This window comes from Schistocerca nitens, chromosome 1 (genome assembly GCF_023898315.1).
Source record: "Schistocerca nitens isolate TAMUIC-IGC-003100 chromosome 1, iqSchNite1.1, whole genome shotgun sequence".
In the NCBI taxonomy this organism is placed as follows: Eukaryota; Metazoa; Arthropoda; class Insecta; order Orthoptera; family Acrididae; genus Schistocerca; species Schistocerca nitens.
The window spans coordinates 430,810,886-430,830,916 of NC_064614.1; the positions used below are offsets into that span (position 1 = coordinate 430,810,886).

The window sequence follows — 20,031 nt, forward strand, 5'->3', positions numbered from 1 at the left end:
TTCATTGTATCAGTCTAACAGATTAAAGAAGGTTTATAAGTTTCTGTGGAGATATCTAAATCTTCCTTTTATACGAGTATCTCTCGACTTCAGTGCCAAAGTCAGTTTCAACAAAATTTTTCTACGTTTTTAGAAGCATTATTGAGTAATATAATAAACCACCGTTTGGACCACTACGACAACTTACATTCAGCAGTGTATGATTTAGGTAAAGTTTAGATTATCATGCTGCAAGATGAGACAGTCTAATATCTAAACCTCTCTGAGTCTGTTTACTTCAGTATAATATGTGTTGTTAACTGGCGATATACGGATCTCATCGAATCTCAGTTTTTATTTAAAGTTTTTACAGTATTATGGTTTTACACATTTTAGCTTGTTAGTAATAGACTGAATATCTTCTTGAAAAGATTCAGTCGGAATATGTGTTATATTCCGTCCAAAAAAGAGGGAATTTGCTGAGATAAGATTTTTACAGTATGTGGTACTCTACAAAGAAGTAGTGGTGACATATGGAAGGAACTTAATATTTCCAGAATAAGTAATAGATCAATGAACTAAAATGGTAAGAACATTTGAGCGAAAGAAGGAAAATGGAATTCCAAAGATCTTGCTTCAGTACAAGCCAAAACGACGATGGAACGTACTAAGGCCCGTCCACAGAATGGAGGAAAATTTCACGTAAACAAAGAATCAGACCCACAGACGCAAGCATTGAAGGCATGGTGATTCTTTCATATTAATATCTTATGTATGTTCACCAGTAAGGTTAAATGTCACGGATCAATTTGCAATACATCGGTACCTCAAAATCCGCAATTTTTTATGCTTTCAAAGCGACTCATATATTAGACGAAACGCTAATCATAGATATCACGATAGAGCGCACCTACCAAAATTCGTTCTACTTCGAGTGTTTCTAATATATTTCATTGACCCGGCAACTCTGTGACATGACAGGGTCGATTGAGAGTTATGAAACGAGAATCAACAATGGGCTCTGAAGTGTCTTCAGAAACTGATTAGCAAAGTGTAGAGATTACATTATTGACGCTTCCTCGTGATGATTATGAACGAAATGTTAGTTTAACCTTACCGTTTGGTAAATGACGCCTTCGTTTATGAAAACATCAGAAATTATTCTGAAATAAAGTCAATAATGTTATGGTATTTGACATAGCATGCCAGTCATGCTCAATCGGTAGACGTAATGTTGGCATAGTGGAAGAAATTAACTGACCTGAAGATAGACTGATAAAAAACAGATATCGCTTATTACTGAAAATTTCTATTGTACTTGAGAAGGTAAGTAATAACTCTAGTGAAATATGAAATGATAATTGGTTCTACAAGACACAATTTCTTTCTTCATAACCTGAGAGTTGACAACTGTTTGAGCACTGGAATAACAATGAGCACGAATGGTAACTGATTGATTATGTTCAATCATTTGCGATTGAAACAGGTGTCCAGCTTTCCGTTCATAGATATTGCCTACAAAGGATTCAGCAATGTTGCAATTACGAGGGAGATATCTATGAAGCAAGTTCAGTAGACGTTACTGATTCGTGAGAAAAGAGTTGAGTAGATTTTCGTAAAGTTGTTTAGTTATATGTGAATAGCGCAGATGCAAAAAAAATTGAAATGACAGGCAATAGAGAAAATGAAATACAAGTGAAATTTCAGAAACCAGTCTCTCTCAAGAGTGTGTGTTTAATGCGTAATTTTAAGCACTAAACCTATTCTGTGGCCTCTGGTGTGATGTGTAATTATTGATGGTGAAAGAAAAACACTCACAATCAATACTATAATAAATTATCTTGAATAGGGACTGAGAATGACTGCTGAGTGACGGGAGTATTTTACCGAGCTTGTTGGTAATACTCGAAGTTCTTCGCAATTAGCTGTTTTCTTCAATGAACATCCGAGTGGTGTAATGAGATATTTTCCAGTGAGACACTGGGAGTCAGTGGACACATTCCACCATCCGTCTGTTTTTAGATTGACTACACATCCATATTACGTGCAATGTACCCACAAAAAGAGCGCATATATATCTGACGAAGCTTAGGATGGGAACGTACTCGATTTAACATTTCCGACATATTAACTGCAACACTTAAATTACACTACACTGCAGTACCGCTCGTCAGTACAGACAGAGGCACACAGCACAATATCTCACCTGTGTCGTGGCTAGTCGTCGGTGCAAGACTTGTCTCTTCGGCTGCAGATGTTCTTTAAATACAGCGGTAACCGGATGTCGCGGCGATAGTGGATCCCGATAGCAGCGATCTCCGAGATAAGTTTTCACGTGACGGAGTACATCCTGTCAATAAGTATTTAATCACTATATCGTTTCCTGCCTTTTTGGAATCGGTTTTAAAAATTTCACCGCAAAACATAATTGTTGCGACCTGAAACAACCGAGCTGGATTTCGACAACATACGTCACGACATGGAGGTGCATCTTAGGTGGTCTGGCTCTTGCTACTTGTGAGAAAGCAGGGGAAGGCTCGAAAGGCCTGCAAGTTCAGTGCAGTAAGCGATATTTGCTCCTTCCATAATGCTGTTGTGTTGTAACTTACGTGCGAAGATTGGTGTGATGCAGCTCACCACACTAGTTTGTTTCGTGCTAATCTCTTCATCTCTACATAACGCTCGCAAATTGCACCCACTTCGACCTGCTTTCCGTATCCAAGATTTGGTGTCTCTCTACCCTCAGGATGTCACATTGCTACCGATTTCCACTTTCAGACACGCTCAGTCATAAACTCGTTCATTCTCAATTCGATTATAGGTCTTCAGTAATTATGTGATCCACCCATCTAATCTTCATCATTCATCTGTAACACAACATTTCAGAACCGTCTCTCGCTTTTCGTCTGTGCATTATATGGTCTATGTTTCACTTTCGAATAACGTTACACTTCAGACAAATACTGTCAGAGAAGATTTCCCAGCACTGAAATTCGTGTTGGATGTTAAAATATATATCATTTCCACTTAAAACTTCCTAGCTGATAGGCCGTGGTCGATGTATAAAACTCTCCGCTGACGTTTCGTCTCCGATTGCGGGAGACACCCTCCGATGTAAAGCGGCGAAGTGCTTCACCTCGGAGGACGTCGCCCGCAGTCGGAAACGAAACGTCAGGGAAGAGTTTTATACATCGACCACGGCCTATGAGCCTGGAAGTTTTAGGTGAAGACAATACCGGCCGTAAAAGCCTACATTGTATGATCATGTATCTCTTTTTAAGGAACTTTCGTCTTTCTATTGCCAAACGTTTTTCTTTCTATAGCCAATCTGCATTTTATATCCTCTTAAATTCCGCCATCATCTGCTCCTTTGCTCCACAAATAGCAAAATACGTTTACTGCTCTCAGTGTTTCTGTTCCTACTTTAATTCCCTCAGAATCGCCTACGTTAATCGACTACATTATGTTACCCGTGAGTTACTATTGTTGATTTTTGAACCTCTTTTAAGACACTGTCCTTACAGTTCGACTGAACTTCCAAATCTTTTACTCTCACTGACAGAGTTACAATGTCATCGATAAAGCTCGAAGTTTTATTATCCGCAACTCTCTCATTTATTATCTTTACTCTTTTCTCTTTGCATATATTGAGTAACATAGGGAGAGGCTACAGACCTATCTCACTCTCTTCAAACTGCTGCTTGCTTCTGATATCTCTCAACTCTAAGATATGAAGTCTGGTTTACTTCAAGTTTTAGATAAACTTTCGCTATCTGTATTTTATACTTGCTAACTTCAGAATTTCAGAGACTGTATTCCAGTCAACATTATCAAAAGATTTTGCTAAAACCACAAATGCTATAAATCCAAGATTTTCTTTTTGCAATCTGTATTTAAAATAATTCTTTGGGTCATCTAAGGAGTATCTTGTTTACTGAGTGGATTAGCGATGGGTGATTATCGCAAAGATCTACATCTACATCTACATCTATACTCCGCGAGCCACCTTACGGCGTGTGGCGGAGGGTACTTATTGTACCACTATCTGATCCCCCCTTCCCTGTTCCATTCACGAATTGTGCGTGGGAAGAACGACTGCTTGTAAGTCTCCGTATTTGCTCTAATTTCTCGGATCTTTTCGTTGTGATCATTACGCGAGATATATGTGGGCGGTAGTAATATGTTGCCCATCTCTTCCCGGAATGTGCTCTCTCGTAATTTCGATAATAAACCTCTCCGTATTGCGTAACGCCTTTCTTGAAGTGTCCGCCACTGGAGCTTGTTCAGCATCTCCGTAACGCTCTCGCGCTGACTAAATGTCCCCATGACGAATCGCGCTGCTTTTCGCTGGATCATGTCTATCTCTTCTATTAATCCAACCTGGTAAGGGTCCCATACTGATGAGCAATACTCAAGAATCGGACGAACAAGCGTTTTGTAAGCTACTTCTTTCGTCGATGAGTCACATTTTCTTAGAATTCTTCCTATGAATCTCAACCTGGCGCCTGCTTTTCCCACTATTTGTTTTATGTGATCATTCCACTTCAGATCGCTCCGGATAGTAACTCCTAAGTATTTTACGGTCGTTACCGCTTCCAATGATTTACCACCTATGGCATAATCGTACTGGAATGGATTTCTGCCCCTATGTATGCGCATTATATTACATTTATCTACGTTTAGGGAAAGCTGCCAGCTGTCGCACCATTCATTAATCCTCTGCAGGTCTTCCTGGAGTACGTACGAGTCTTCTGATGTTGCTACTTTCTTGAAGACAACCGTGTCATCTGCAAATAGCCTCACGGAGCTACCGATGTTGTCAACTAAGTCATTTATGTATATTGTAAACAATAAAGGTCCTATCACGCTTCCTTGCGGTACTCCCGAAATTACCTCTACATCTGCAGATTTTGAACCGTTAAGAATGACATGTTGTGTTCTTTCTTCTAGGAAATCCTGAATCCAATCACAAACCTGGTCCGATATTCCGTAAGCTCGTATTTTTTTTTTTCCTAGTAACTCTGAGGGAATTTCGTCGATCCTTCTACATATCTTAGTTATCCGCTCTCTCAGCGATGCGTCGTGACTGTTTTACTTGCGTACAACAAAAAACAAACCGCCTTCAGCCTCAAATCGTGACTTTTATTTCAGTGCAAGAAGCATTTCCAGCCCTGGGGCTCATCCTGAGATGCTTGATCAGCCTATACCATTTCTCAGATTTATGTTAATATTTGTCCTGCTAAGAATACATAGGTATATTACAAAGCAGGACATTGAACATACTAGTTTTACAAAACTAAGACAAAATTGAAAAATTATTGTTTCTACAGGTGGTTACACGACTTTGAAATACTGTGTGAGTAGACATATTTCTGTACGTATAACGAATTTTACAGACCATGAGATGCTCTTTTTTCTTCGACAGATTGCCTCTAAAATTCAGATTCGTCTTTTACTCTAAATTAATATGAAACTATCGAGTATTTGATTTAAAATTCCCGACACACTTAAAAATGGCCATATGATCGATGCCACAGGAAACATCTCTATCTGACACCAATGGATTGAACTGGCAGCAGCAGTGCACCGATGCGACGAAAGTAAGTTGCGTGCATTCATAAGCTTGTTAACACTGTGTGCTTCATGCCATCACAAACCCTGAACAGTGTCTAGCCTATGATGCGTCATTGTAGTCTACGGCGCTAGTGAACTTGAGATGAAAGTGATTTGTGTTATAGGTAACAGAACAATATTTTTGTTAGTAGCTAGTTTCGTAAAGGAAAAAAATAAAAGGTGTCCATATGATGGGGGCTATAAATTGAAAGTAAAAAGCATATGCAGAAAAACAGGGAAACAGATCAGCTGAGCGGCATTTCGGCCCGCCGCCAACAGAAAAAAACCATTCGCGGTTGGTGAGCAACTAAAGAAGAACTGAAAAAATGAGGAAGACTAAATATGCAAATAGATGACTGAATGCAAAATGGTAAAAACTAGATGATGACGTATGGAAATGAATTCAAGGACACAGTCAAAAGGCATTGGAATTAATACAAAAGCGATTGAAATACACCCTCGTAAGCTAGCGCTACAGTGGAACTTAAGACTTGACGGTTGGAGTCGTTTGGTGCTACAGGTTTATGAAGAGTCATGGGCTTAGCATGAGAACCAAAACCAAACTATCGCTGAAAATGCCACAAGAGTATGGAGAGAAAATATTATCTTTCCAGGCTTTATTATTCAACATCGAAAGAAGTAGTCATGCATATGTAGATGAATAACGGAATTTCACGAATATATTAGGTTGAGCTACAATTTTTAGAGTGTCTAACTACAAAAAAATTTATAATCAGATTGATGTGGCATAAGATCGCAGTGATAACACCTTTTTGTCTTATCGGGTATCTGCATATGCCATTTGCTATAAAAATGCCGCACAGTCATGACAGTGTTTTGTAGATGACTTTCTGAAATTCTACTTCCTCTCTCTAGACGCATTTGGTGTTTTCCCAGAGACACCGTTATATGAGAAAGAGCTCAGTGAGTGTTCGACGGGATACGAAATACATTTTAAGAGTAAATGAAACGATAAGTGTTCTGCGCCAAAAACAAGTAACATTCCTGGGCCATCTAGTCTCTGCTACTGGTATTTGTGCACTGAAAGAGAAGTTAGAGTGCGTTACAAACGTCACATGCCCAATGGATTTTTTTCAGCTAAGAAGAATCCTGGGAATTGTTAATTTCTACCGCCGATACCTGCTGGGAACACCAGAGATACAGGCACCACGGGCTGCAGCACTGACAGGTCACAACGTCCGAGGCCAGCAGCCCCTTCTGTGGACGTCAGAGATGCAATATGTCTTGAAAACGTAAAAGCCAGCTACCAAGACGCACTTCTCTTGTCTCATCCAGTCTGTAATGTTTCATTAGCAGTAATAGTAGTTGCTAGCCAGCATACTACCTGGACAGCTTTCCATCAAAATGTTGAGAAGTGTTGGAAACCTCCAGATTTTTGTCCTCCTGCAAACCGATAGAAACACAAACGGATTGAAGTGCACACAACCAAGCGCTGCTGTCCGTCCCCGAAGGAGTAAAGCACTTCTGCATTACGTAAAAGCAGCTGTTGCTGTGGTGGTCATCAGTCCAGAGAATGGTTTGATGCAGCTTTACATGCTGCTTTATCCTGTGCAAACTTCATTTCCGAGTAACTACTGCAATCTACATCCTTGTGAATCTGTGTAGTGTCTTCATGCCTTGGTCTCCCTCTACGATTTGTACCATCTGTGCTTCCCTCCAATACTAAATTCATGATCCCTTGATGCCTCAGAACGTCTCCTACCAACCGATCACTTCTTCTAGTCAAGTTGTGCCACAAATTCATCTACTCTCCAATCCTATTCAGTACCTCCTCATTAGTTACGCGATCTACCCATCTAATCTTCAGCATTCTTCTGTAGCGCCTTATTTCTAAAGCTTTTATTCTCTTCTTTTCTAAACTCGTTATCGTCCATGTTTCACTTCCATACATGGCTACACTCCATATAACTACTATCAGAGAAACCTTCCTGATACTTAAATCTGTCCTCGATGTTAACAAATTTCTCTTCTTCAAAGGACTTTCCTTGCCAGTGCCAGTCTACATTTTATATATTCTCTCCTTGACCGTAATCAGTTATTTTGCTTCACAAATAGAAAAACTCATTTACTACTTTAATTGTCTCATTTCCTAGTCTAATATTCTCAGTATCACCTAATTTAATTTAACTACATTCGATGATCCTCGTTTTGCTTTTGTTCATCTTATATCCTCCTTTCAAGACGCTGTCCATTCCGTTCAATTGCTCTTCCAGGTCCTTTGCTGTATCTGACAGAATTATAATGTCGTCGGCAAACCTCAAAGTTTTTATTTCTTTTCCATAGATTTTAATTCCTACTTCAAATTTTTCTTTTGTTTCCTTTACTGCTTGCTCAGTATATAGACTGAATAACATCGGAGATAGGCTACAACCCTCTCTCACTCCCTTCTCAACTACTGCTTCCCTACCATGCCCCTCGACTCTTATAACTGCCATCTGGTTTCTGTACAAATTGTAAATAGCCTTTTGCTCCCTGCATTTGATCTCTGCCACCTTCAGAATTTGAAAGAGAGTATTATAATGAACATTTTCAAAACCCTTCTCTAAGTCTACAACTGCCAGAAACGTGGGTTTGCCTTTCCTTAATCTATCTTCTATGATAAGTCGTAGGGTCAGTATTGCATCACGTGTTCCATCATTTCTACGGAATCCAAACTGATTTTCGCCGAGGTCGGCTTGTACCAGTTTTTCCATCCGTCTGTCAAGAATTCGTGTTACTATTTTGCAGCGGGGACTTAAGGTGATAGTTCGGTAATTTTCACACTTGTCAACACTTGCTTTCTTTGGGTTTGGAATTATTATATTCTTCTTGAAGTCTGAGGGTATTTCGCCTGTCTCACACATCTTGCTCACCAGATGGTAGAGTTTTGTCAGGACTGTCTCTCCCAAGGCTATCAGAAGTTCTAATGGATTGTTGTCTACTCACGGTGCCTTTTTTCGACTTAGGTCTTGCAATAGTCTGTCAAACTCTTCACCCAGTACCATACCTGCCATTTCATCTTCATCTACGTCCTCTTCCATTTCCGTAGTATTGCCCTCAATTACATCGCTCTTGTATAGACGATCTATATACTCCTTCCACCTTTGTGTCTTCCCTCCTTTGTTTAGAACTGGTTTTCCATCTGAGCTCTTGATATTATTACATGTGGTTCTCTTTTCTACAAAGGTCTCTTTAATTTTCCTGTAGGCAGTATCTATCTTACCCCTAATGATATATGCCTCTATATCCTTACATTTGTCCTGTAGCCATCCCTGCTTAGCCATTTTGTACTTCCAGTCGATCCCATTTTTGAGACGTTTGTATTCCTGTTTGTCTGCTTCATTTACTGTAATTTTATATTTTCTCCTTTCATCAGTTAAATCCAATATCTCCTCAGTTTTCCATGGATTTCTACGAGCTCTTCTCTTTTTACCTACTTGATCCTCTGCTGCCTTCACTATTTCATCTCTCGAAGCTACCCATTCTTCTTCTACCGTATTTCTTTCCCCTGTTCTTGTCAATCGTTCCCTAATGCTCTCTGTGAAACTCTCTACGACCTCTGTAAAAGCCGGCAATGTGAAATCTGTACTGACCATAAACCACTTACGTTTTATTTTAAGCCACTCAAAGAGCATTCTGATCTAGTCTTAATGATCCCTAAGTGAGTGATACATAAGGGATTGTAGTGCGTTCCTTGAGTCATCATTTAAAGCCAGTTCTTGAAGCTTTCAAAGTAGGCTTTCTCGGGAGAGACTACGTCTATTTTCAAGAGTCTGCCAGAATCTCTGTGACTCTCTCCCATGGGTCCAGCAAACCTAGGACAATTCTTGCTGTCATTCTTGTATACGTTCAGTATCCACTGTCAGTCCTATTTCGTGCGGGTCCCACACATTTGAGCATCATTCTAGGACCGATCGCACCATTGATTTGTGAGTAGTCTCCTTTGTAGACTGATTACACTTCCCCAATATTCTACTAATAAATCGAAGTCTTTCACCTGCTTTACTCATGACTGAGCCCAAGAGGTCATTCCATTTCACATCCCTACAGAGTGTTACATCCACGTATTTGTATGAACTTTCTGAGCCCAGCTGTGACTCATTGATATTACAGTTGTACGATATCACGTTTTTTTTCTTTTTTGGAAGTGCACAATTTTACATTTCTGAAGATTTAAAGCAAGCTGCCAATCTTTGCACCACTTAAAAATCTTGACAAGATCTGACTGAATATTTGTGCAGCATCTTTCAGATATAACTAAGTTCTAGAAAAAAGTGCATTATCTGCAAAACGTCAGAGGGCACTATTATTCTCCCCAAGCTCATTAATATACAATGTGAGCAGCAAGGGTCCCAACAGAGTTTCCTGGGGAACATCTACATCTTAAGATGACTATTTATCCAAGATAACATGCTGCTGCTTCCCGGCCAGTAATCGTCAATCCAGTGACAAGTTCGCTTGATAGCCTCATGATCATACTTTTGACAACAAGCAAAGTTGTTGTACTGAGTCGGATGCTTTACGAAAATCAAGAAATACTCCATCTACCTGATTGCCTTCATCCAAAGCTTTCTGTATTTCAAGTGAGAAAAGTGACAGTTGGGATTTACATGATGACACTTGTGGAATCCATACTGGTTGGCATGGAGGTGGCCATTCTGCTCGAGATACGTCATTATGTTTGGGCTCTGAATATGTTCGAAGATTTTACAACAAATCGAAGTCAAGGATACTGGACGGTAGTTTTGTGGATCACTTCTATTACCCTTCTTGTAAATTGGGGTGGTCTATGCTTTCTTGCAACCACTGGCCACAGTTTTCTTTTAGAGGGACGTGCAATAGGCTATAGTTGCAGTAGGGACTAACTCAGCTGTAAATTCCGAATAGACTCTGGTAAGGACTCCGCTGAGACCTGGAGTTTTGTTCAGTTTTAATGATTTCAGCTGTTTCTCAACACCACCTTTTCACTGATACGAGGATTAAACTGGGGCAGTTCTTCTGTGTTTTCACTACCTAATAGAATATTTGAAAAGGGAGTTAAGCATTTCAACGTTTACTCACTTCCAGTCTCATATGTGAGTTACTGGACACTCACTGTGGTGCCACTAACAACATTTACAAACAACCAGAATTTCTTTGGGTTTAGTGAAAGATCATTTGACAAAATCCTGCTACGGTATCACTGAAGGCTCCACGCATTGTTCTCTTGACAGCCAAATGCTCTTCACTTAGCCTCTCTCTACCTCTAGTCCTATGCTTTGTTTCGCACCTATTATGGTGCAAGAGTCACTGTTTCTTTCTGTGTTTCTTTAGAGTGACTGTATACTATGGACGGTCCAACCCAGAACAGTTCTACTGGGTACAAATACATCCAGTGCATGGCCAAGTGATCTCTAAAACTTGAGTCACTGTTTCCCTACAAGCTAGACAAATACAGGAGTATATAAAAAGGAATTCAACAGTCCTCCAGCTTATACCTACAATAGATACCAAAACCATTATTTTGTCATATGTCTCGAATCACCGATACGATTTGTGCCTGGAATTCTATGTAAAGCAGTATTTGACCGCCTTAACAACTTCTTCCTTCCCAGCACAAAAGTCATCATTAAATTAATGACAGATTCATTTGTGGCCCCACATAATAAAAGACTGTCGCCAGTGGTCGAGAACGTGTGTAGTATGTCAACAGTGCAAGGTTGTGAGACATAAATCAAGCTAGTGGGAGAATTTCCTGAAATAACAATCCGTTTCTCACGCGTATACGTAGATTTTGGGGCTCACTTCCGCCATCAGAGGGGAATCCCTATGTATTTACGGCTAACAATAGATACACTCGTTGCTCCAACGTGACGCCGGCCAGTGACATTTCAGCGGAAACAACAGCAGAACCTTTTTAATGACTTGGATTTCCCATTTCGGCTGTCCAGCTCATGTCACTAAGGGTTGGGGGTGGCAAGGGAAGAATCGTCTGCGGATAATGATTACAGGTGTATATATTGTTCTGCGATCTACCTACCATACATTGCCGATGTTATGTTTTCTCTTTATTTCCCTTTTCGGCAGTTCCTTCTTTACTTTACGCACTCGCCAAAATTAAATGTTTATGTTATTACATGCTATTACTGAATTATTACTGCCAGTTTAATGGAAGAATCCTATAACTCTTTGTTTAGAACGCTGGTAATACGCCTGTAGTTTTAACCCTCTGCAGCTCCCTCTAGTACCGTGGAAGTCATTCCTTGCTGTCTTAACAGATGTTCTCCCATCCTCCCTTCTTCTTGTCAGTATTTTTCATATGTTCCTTTCCTCGCCGATTCTCCCGAAAGCCAACATATTCCTTACCTTATGAGCCCACCTTCCTCAAATTAAGGTCTACGTTTCATACTAGTAGACTTCCCTTTCCTCCTTACTCCATCCGTCACGTGTTATTTTGCTGTTTAAGTAGCGAAATTCCTTAACTTCATCTACTTTGTGATCACCAATCCTGATGTTCAATTTGTCGTAGTTCTCATCTCTGCTACTTCTAATTACTTTCGTCTTTCTTAGATTTACTCTCAGTCCGTATTATTTCATCACAAGACTGTCAATTCCATGCAACATATAATGTAATTCTTCGCCACTTTCACTGAGGATAGTAATGTCATCAGCGAATCTTATCACTGATAACCTTTCACCTTGAATGTTAATTCGACTCTGGAACCTTTCTTTTATTTCCGTCATGGCTTCTTCGATGGCTTCTTCCAGGGTGACAAGTCCTACGAAAGTGTCTTGATTTTTCCTAAGTCTTGCTTCCAATATCAACTGTAAGGTCACAAGTGCCTCTATGGCGCCCTCACCTTTCCTAAAGCCAAACTGATCGTCATCTAACACATCCTCAGTTTTGGTTTCCATTGCTCTGTGTGTTATTCTTGTCAGCAACTTGCATGCATTACCTGTTAAGCTGATTGTTTGATAATTCTCGAACTTGTTGGCTCTTGCAATCTTCGGAATTGTGTGGAATTCCGATTACACTCTTAATGTTACCACCCTTGTTACTACTTTCACCGAAGGTTGTTGAAATCTGGTTTCGCAGGACAGAGAGGATCAGGTTGGGGAAAGGGACCAAGGTCAATTACTGTTAGTTATACAAGAACACACACAACTTTATTCCTCAAACCATTGCACGGTTTTCTCTTTAAAACAAGAAGGATCAATTCACGGCTGAGGGCCCAAGTAACTTCTCCAGAATAAGTTTAAACGATCGCTTTTAAAGCACCAGGATTTAGAGTAACGGCTGAAGGCCTTACTTAAGTAAAAGTACAGTATCTTCTAGGCTAAAGGTCGAAATAATATTTCAGATCAGCTAAGGAAATTCTTTAAAATCAAGCATTTAAAATTCCGACTAAAGGCCAGACTAAGGAAAATTTAAGTTAATTCTTCGGCTGAAAGCCTAATAAAAAACAATTTCTTTACATAATAAAAGAGGGACTTTAAAGATAGGTTTACACAGTACAACAGAAAAACATCTTAGGAAAACTTGAAGTATCTTGGCAGCTAAACTCCCAAACAATTAATCAAGAATGATTACAGGCAACCTTAAGATAAACATTTACAGAACATGGCTGAATGCCATTACAAGAATTGAAGATAATTAAAGAGAAACCTTGCAGACAAGGATTTACATATTAAAGCCATAGTTTCTGAAACAAACGTGGCTGAAGGCCCAAATGCAGAGCAACAAGAATTTTAAATGAAACACAGCTGAAGGCCTAATCTTAAAGTTATGTAGTTCGGCTGAAGGCCATATACTAAACATAAAACAGACAATATTAATACATGGCTGAAGACCTGGCACAGTCCCCGAAACCAAATAAAATGACAATCACAAACAACAAACAGTGGTGCTGAGAAGTGTCCCAAGGCTCGGCCTGGGGAGGAAACTCTAACCACAGTTTAGGTGAGACAGACAGCCAAGCGTAACACTAAACAATCGGGTTGCAGCACGACCTACAGACAGCTGACGAACAAACCAACCGCCCAATCAATTCCCTTCCACCTAACCACCAGCATGACAACCGAAAGTACCAGGGAAAACGAGGATCGCAGCAGGGTTACGCGTTAATAATTGGCGTATAAACACAGTCAAGGCACAATAAACACTCAAAGGGAAAAGAGAACAACACCGAGTTGTCGAACTACAGGCTCTGCCTGACAGCATCAACATGACGAGGAAAACACACTGCTGCAAAACTGCACTAACGGAATGTTAATGGCGACAAGACTGAAGATGCAGCTGGTGCATTTCACTCATAAATTATAATAATTTCAATGGTTAAACATCATACAGGGAGACGGCTGCAAAATTTTGCCGACTCCAACACACCATGACATTGCTGCTTGTGGGGACAGCCCAGGGTGCAACAACCAGCAATGAACGAAGAGATGTCACAACGGTTGAGCTTTCATGACAGTATGCAGGTGTGGTGGGCGACGAACTTGGCAGTTCTCGCAGCTAGTGCCACACAACTCCGACCGTGCGTACACGCCGCCAGCGGTCGCGGCCAGATCACACGCCGCAAAGACTGCCTCGCTGCAACCGACCAACCGCCACACACACCATGACACGAAATATAACTGCCACACCAAAGAAGTTACAGCAGTACTGCCACGATGGAGGCAAGGAAGCAACTCGTTCAGATAGTAACTGAGGGAGGAATAAGACGCCACTCGATGGTGACAAAATGCCCAAAAGGAGAAAAAAAAATGGCATTAACGCGAGCCGACCACGGCTCAGTTGTTTTACCCTTTCTATATGCTGATTTTCCATGCAGCCATTCCACCTTAGATTCCATGCACTTCGTACCTATTTCCTTCCTAAATGACTTGTATTTTGTATTCATGAATCTTCTTGGAGATTTTTCAACTTCGTTTTTTCATCGATAAACTTAAGTATTTCTTCTGTTACCTATGGTTTCTTTGCGTCACCTCCTTTACACCTTTTTTCTTTCCAACTTTCGTGATTGCCCTTTTTAGAGATGTCCATTCCTCTTCAGCTGCAGTGCCTGCTGAGCTATTCATTGTCACAGTATCTATAGCCTCAGAGAACTTCAAGTATATCTCTTTATTCCTTAGTACTTCCGTATCCCATTTCTTTGTGCATTGTTTTTCCTGGCCAGCCTACTCTTCATCACAAGAAATTGTTTTCTAAGTCTATATCTCCTCCTGGGTACGCCTTAAAATGCAGTATCTGATTTCGGAATCTCTGCCTGACCATGATGTAATGTAACTACAATCTTCCTGTATCTCTCGGCCTTTTCCAAATTTACCTCCTCCTCTTGTGATAGTTAAACAGAGCTGAAATTTATTGTCGAAATCAATTAGCCTTTCTCCTCTTTCATTCCTTGTACCATATCCATATTCTTTTGTAACCCTTTCTTCTGTTCACTGTCCTACACCGGCATTCCAATCACCCATGACTATTAGATTTTCATCACCCTTTACATACTAAATTATCTGCGCAGTATCCTCATATACGTTGTGTGACTCTTCATCTTCAGCTTGGGAGTCGGCGTGTATAGATGAACTATTGTTATCGGTGTCAGTCAGCTGTCAATTTTGACCCTCTGCTGCTGTTGAGAGTATCCTATACTCATCTGATGAAAAACGCTTGTGTTCTCTCCATTTCACTTCACTGACCCCTAGTGTATCTAGATTGAACATTTGCATTTCCCTTTTCAGATTTTCTAGCTTCTCAACCACTTTCAAACTTCCGTCATTCCACGCCCCGACACTTATAACGTTATCCGTCCGGTGGTTATTCAGTATTTTTCTCATGGTCACCTCCCCCCTTGTCAGTCCCCTCCCAGAGATCCGAATGGGGGACTAGTCCGGAATCTTTTAACAATCGAGAGCTCATCTTGATACCTTTTTGTTACAGGTCACATTTCCTGTCGGTACACATCATGTGTCTTTAATGCATTCGTTTCCATTGGCCTTCTGCATCCTCATGCCGTTGATCATTGCTGATTCTACTGCCTTTAGGGACTGTTTTCAACCCTAAGGGTAAGAGAGTGCCCTGAACCTCTGTTCGTCCTTCCGCCCTTTTTGGCAAGGTTGTTGGCTAAATGAGGTTGACTTCTTACAATGCAAGTATTCGGCCGACACTGCTGATAACTTTTATTCAAAATTTAAGAGCTTGCGGGTGTGAACCCGAGATCGAAGACATTTTGATTACTAATCAAAGGCGCTACGCCGGTTTTGGGAGGGAAAGGGGGATAGATGGTCCCGGGGACAAAGCGGGCAGGGGCCATTTTAAGAGGTCTGGGGCTCATGTCTCCATCGCCTGTATCATATGGAAGGGATAATGGCCACAGGAGAATATTGACTTATTTATAGACAAGAAGTAAATCCGCATTTCTTATGAGCCCTGAACAGAACGATAAATGCGATTCCTCTGTCTTTTGCTTTACTTGTCAACAGATTTTTAGTGAGAGGATATAGAAATAGATAGAAAATGGCTTGCTTACACTACGAGGGTTGGACAAAAATATTGAAACGCAAACTTGAACATAAATGGTTGCGCTGTTGTACTTGACCACCAACGGCATCTGTGCAATCTCCTGAACACGTTGCAAGTGTCAGTCGCGGTCACAGCAGTATTCCGGGGAGTTGTGAGCGCATTACGTCGGAGCTCATTGCAATCGAACGTAGATAAATAATTATTGCTGCTCGTATGGTGGGTACTTTCGTAACCAAGATAGCCGAGATGATCAGTGTTTCAAAAGGTCCCGTATCGAAGATTTATACCGCATACAGGGAAAGCGGAAAAACGTCAACCGCTAACTCACAACGCGGACGACAGTGTGTCTTAAGTGACCGTGACAGTCGGTCATTGAAGAGGGTTGTGATGAAGAATAAGGGGCATTCAATAGGTAACACTCATTTCTCAGCCAGTTCAGAAGGCGATGTGGAGTTTGTTGTCAGACACGGTGGAAAATTCGCGCTTCAGCCCCTACAGTTTCATGAAGTTCCGACAAGTGGCGGAGCTGTACGTAGTCTTAAAAATGGCGCCTGCAACGGAGGTGCGTTCCAAGCAGAGAGGCATCGCTAAGTTCCCTGGAGTGGAAACGAGAACATTGCAGTTATTCACAGGCGCTTGCAGCATGTCTACGGTGACCTGACAATGAACAAGACCACAGAGAGCCGTTAGGCGAGATGTTTGTCATCATCGCAACGAAGTCGCGCAAATCTGTCTGATCTTCCGCATGCTCTCCGGGCGCACACAACTATTATTCCTGCAATGTTGGAACGAGCTGACACTCTGTTTTGAGGTGATACCTGGACCACAATAATACACCTCGCTCATCAACTGGGCGTTTCGTCCACCAGTTGGGGTACTCAAAGCTGTATGCTTGCCGTCTGACACAATGCCATAAAGAGCAACGAAGCCAAAAGATTGGGGAATAATATGGTGTATTGGAATCTTGAATAAAGCACCCTGCTTTCAGAAAACAACGTATTTGATTACTTACGGAACGCCATTCGTAGCACTCGCGAACCCTGTCAGCACCAAATCAACTCAAGAAAGCTCCATAAGCAGTGAATTTGAGGGCGACGTGGAAGTCCTAAACCACTCATGTGCATGTAGCAGTTAAACGTGATGCCAAATCCATAAAACCTGGGCTTTTGAACAATGGAGGAAAGTCTGATTTGGTCGAAAAAGGCTTGTTTCATACCGTTTCCAATTTCTGGTCTAGTTTACATCCAAAGAATGAAAGACGCCTGTGGTTCGGTGATGATGTGCGCAACCACATCCGGGTATTCTATGGGTTCCATGGTTACTCTGCGGCACTGCCAAAGATTATGTGACTATTTTGGTTGATCAGATCCATTCCACAGTACAACGTTCGTTCCCCAGTGGTGATGCTATGTTCCAAGAGGACAGGACGCTTGTTCACACAGCTCGCATCGTCCATGACTGATTTTGTGAGCACGAGGATGAATTATCGCGTCTCCACTGACCGCCACAGTCGCCAGATGTCAATATTGTTGAGACTTTGTGGTATATTTTGAACAGAAAGGTGGGTGATCGCATCGACCTCCAGCATTGTTACCTGTACTTGCCACTATTTTGCAGAATAATGGTGTAATATTGACTTGAATTCAGTACAGGACCTGTTTTTATCCATCCTGAGACAACTTGATTGTGTTCTAAATTCCAACGAGTTTCCTACACCTTTTTAAATATAGCAATGTGTCTTTTTTTTTTTACTGTTTCCATATTTTCTCCATACCTCGCAAGTACAGCGATATCTGTAGATATCGCAACCTCGAGAGAGAGTGGTTTGAACGAAGCAAAACTGGGGTAATTTATAGAACAGTATTCAAGCACTGAATGACGAAGACTGCAGGGAACTGGCGTGCATGTTGGCTCAGCAGGGCCTCCACTTGCGTCACTCGGAATGAAAAGCGTTACCGCAAGCTCATTCATTGAAGAGTCTCCAAACGAACTGTAAATGAAATGAAATTGTAAGGGCATGTAAACGTTTCCAACATCAAAAGTTGCAATGTCAGTAAGTGTGTAAGTTTGAACAGAATCAGATAGCTGGTTCTTTGGTAACGGCTTTCTCGGAACATGGCAGTGTAATATACACCTTCTTGAAATTGCTCCCATGAAAGCAAAAATAAAAAAATGCGAGTAGGTTCCTGTTTATTTAAAAGATTCTCACTAAAACGTGGTATACCAACTTCTTCAGTCTCCCTTCCTCAACACCTATAAAAAAATTTTTAAAAAATTGTGGCATGCAAACATACTTGCACTTTTTTCAACACGCAGCTCACCTCAAACTCCACGATTGTTTGGTCTGCTGTCACAGTTCGTTGAATCTTGAACGAACTGTGACAGAAGCCCGAACAACAGGGGATTGACGTACTGGTACATGCATTGAAACTATGAAACAGTGCATTGATAATGGCTTCGCACTAACCGGAATCTAGATTTGCTTAATATAACCTGACTGATTGCTGTGCTTCATATCACAGTTGCTGATTGCATCCACATTCCTAATGAAAGGTATTTTTATAATTATTGTAAGTGATTTTGAGCATTGACTGGGAATGGTCATTATGTGATGGGATTACGAAGAGAACGCAGATTCTGACCCAGTTGTTGCCGGTAATACTGGATATTCTTATTTGCTGTACAATCAACGAATATCCTTCTATTGACTAACGTGTCGTACTGATCTGTCACCGCTCTATCGACTAGACATACAAAAATTCTCTTTAATCAATATTTTTACGTTCTGAGTAAATACAGTTTTTTTTCTAACGATACTGGGCGTCGAAGGACACATTCCATTAGCCGTCTGTTCTCAGATTGACACCAGATCCATGTATAAAAATTGGACTGCAAATATCTCCAAAAACAAAAGTGAAAATACTATGGAAGACGACGCTCATGAAGGATATCCGTTACATAAATACTCCACTTCTAGGTGCATATCCTTACTGTGCAAACCACTGTAAAGTACATGGAAGAGGGCACTTGCTGTTCCAGCAGTTATTGGGACCCTTTCCATTCAAGCATGGATATCAGAAAGAATGTTTAAGCGCCTATGTGTAGTAACCAATCTAAACTTGCCATCGCGCCCTCCGCTGCATGTTTCTAGATTCAATATTTAAAGCTGATTCATGAAACTTAGTAAGTAGATTTTATTGCTATAGTTTGCGTCTATCTTTACATGCTGCCACATAAGTATCTTCAGTATCTCCGTGACACTCTTCCACGGGTCAGAGAAACCTGTGACAATTCGTGCTGCTCTTTTCTGTATAGGCTCAGTATCTCCTGTCGGTTCTATTTGATACGGGTCCCATGAACTTCACCAACATTCTGGGATGGACCGCACGAGTAAACTGTAAGCAGTCTGCTTGTTAGGATGATTGCATTTCCGTAGAATTCTATCAATGAATCAAAACCTGCCTCCTACTTTAGCTGCGAGTGAACCTATGTGATCGTTCCATTTCATAGGCATACACTTTGGTGCACCGTGGTGTTAGTGTGAGTTGACCGATCACATGTGTGGCTCGTCCATATCGTAGTCATAAGATACTAAGTCCTTTAGTTTTCTGAATGGCATAATTTTCTGTGTCTGAACGTTTAAAGAAGGTTGCCAATCTATGCACAATTCTGAAACCTTATCAAGCTCTGACTGAATATCTGTACATCTTTTCCCAGACAGTACTTCATCATCTGCGAAAAGTCTAAAGTCACTATCAATATTGTCTGACAGCTCATTAATACGCAGTATGAACAGCAAGGGACCCAACACATTTCCTTGTAGCAGGTCTGAAGATAGTTCTGCTATACCTATAGCCGTCTCTCTGTCCAAGATAACATACTGCGTCCTCCCAACCAAGGAATCAATTCCGCAACAAATTTCGCTTGATACCTCAGAC

At 40.9% G+C, this 20,031-nt stretch overlaps 1 protein-coding gene across 1 annotated transcript in view; it reads right to left on the minus strand.

Moving 5' to 3' along the window:
• LOC126250952 (proton-coupled folate transporter-like) overlaps positions 1-2,201 on the minus strand; it is an 83,370-nt gene extending 81,169 nt beyond the window's left edge. The window contains exon 1 of the mRNA XM_049951600.1: positions 2,186-2,201. The gene's annotated coding sequence lies outside the window, so the exon portion shown is untranslated. The remainder of the gene's footprint in view (positions 1-2,185) is intronic.
• Between the last annotated feature and the right edge of the window lie 17,830 nt (positions 2,202-20,031).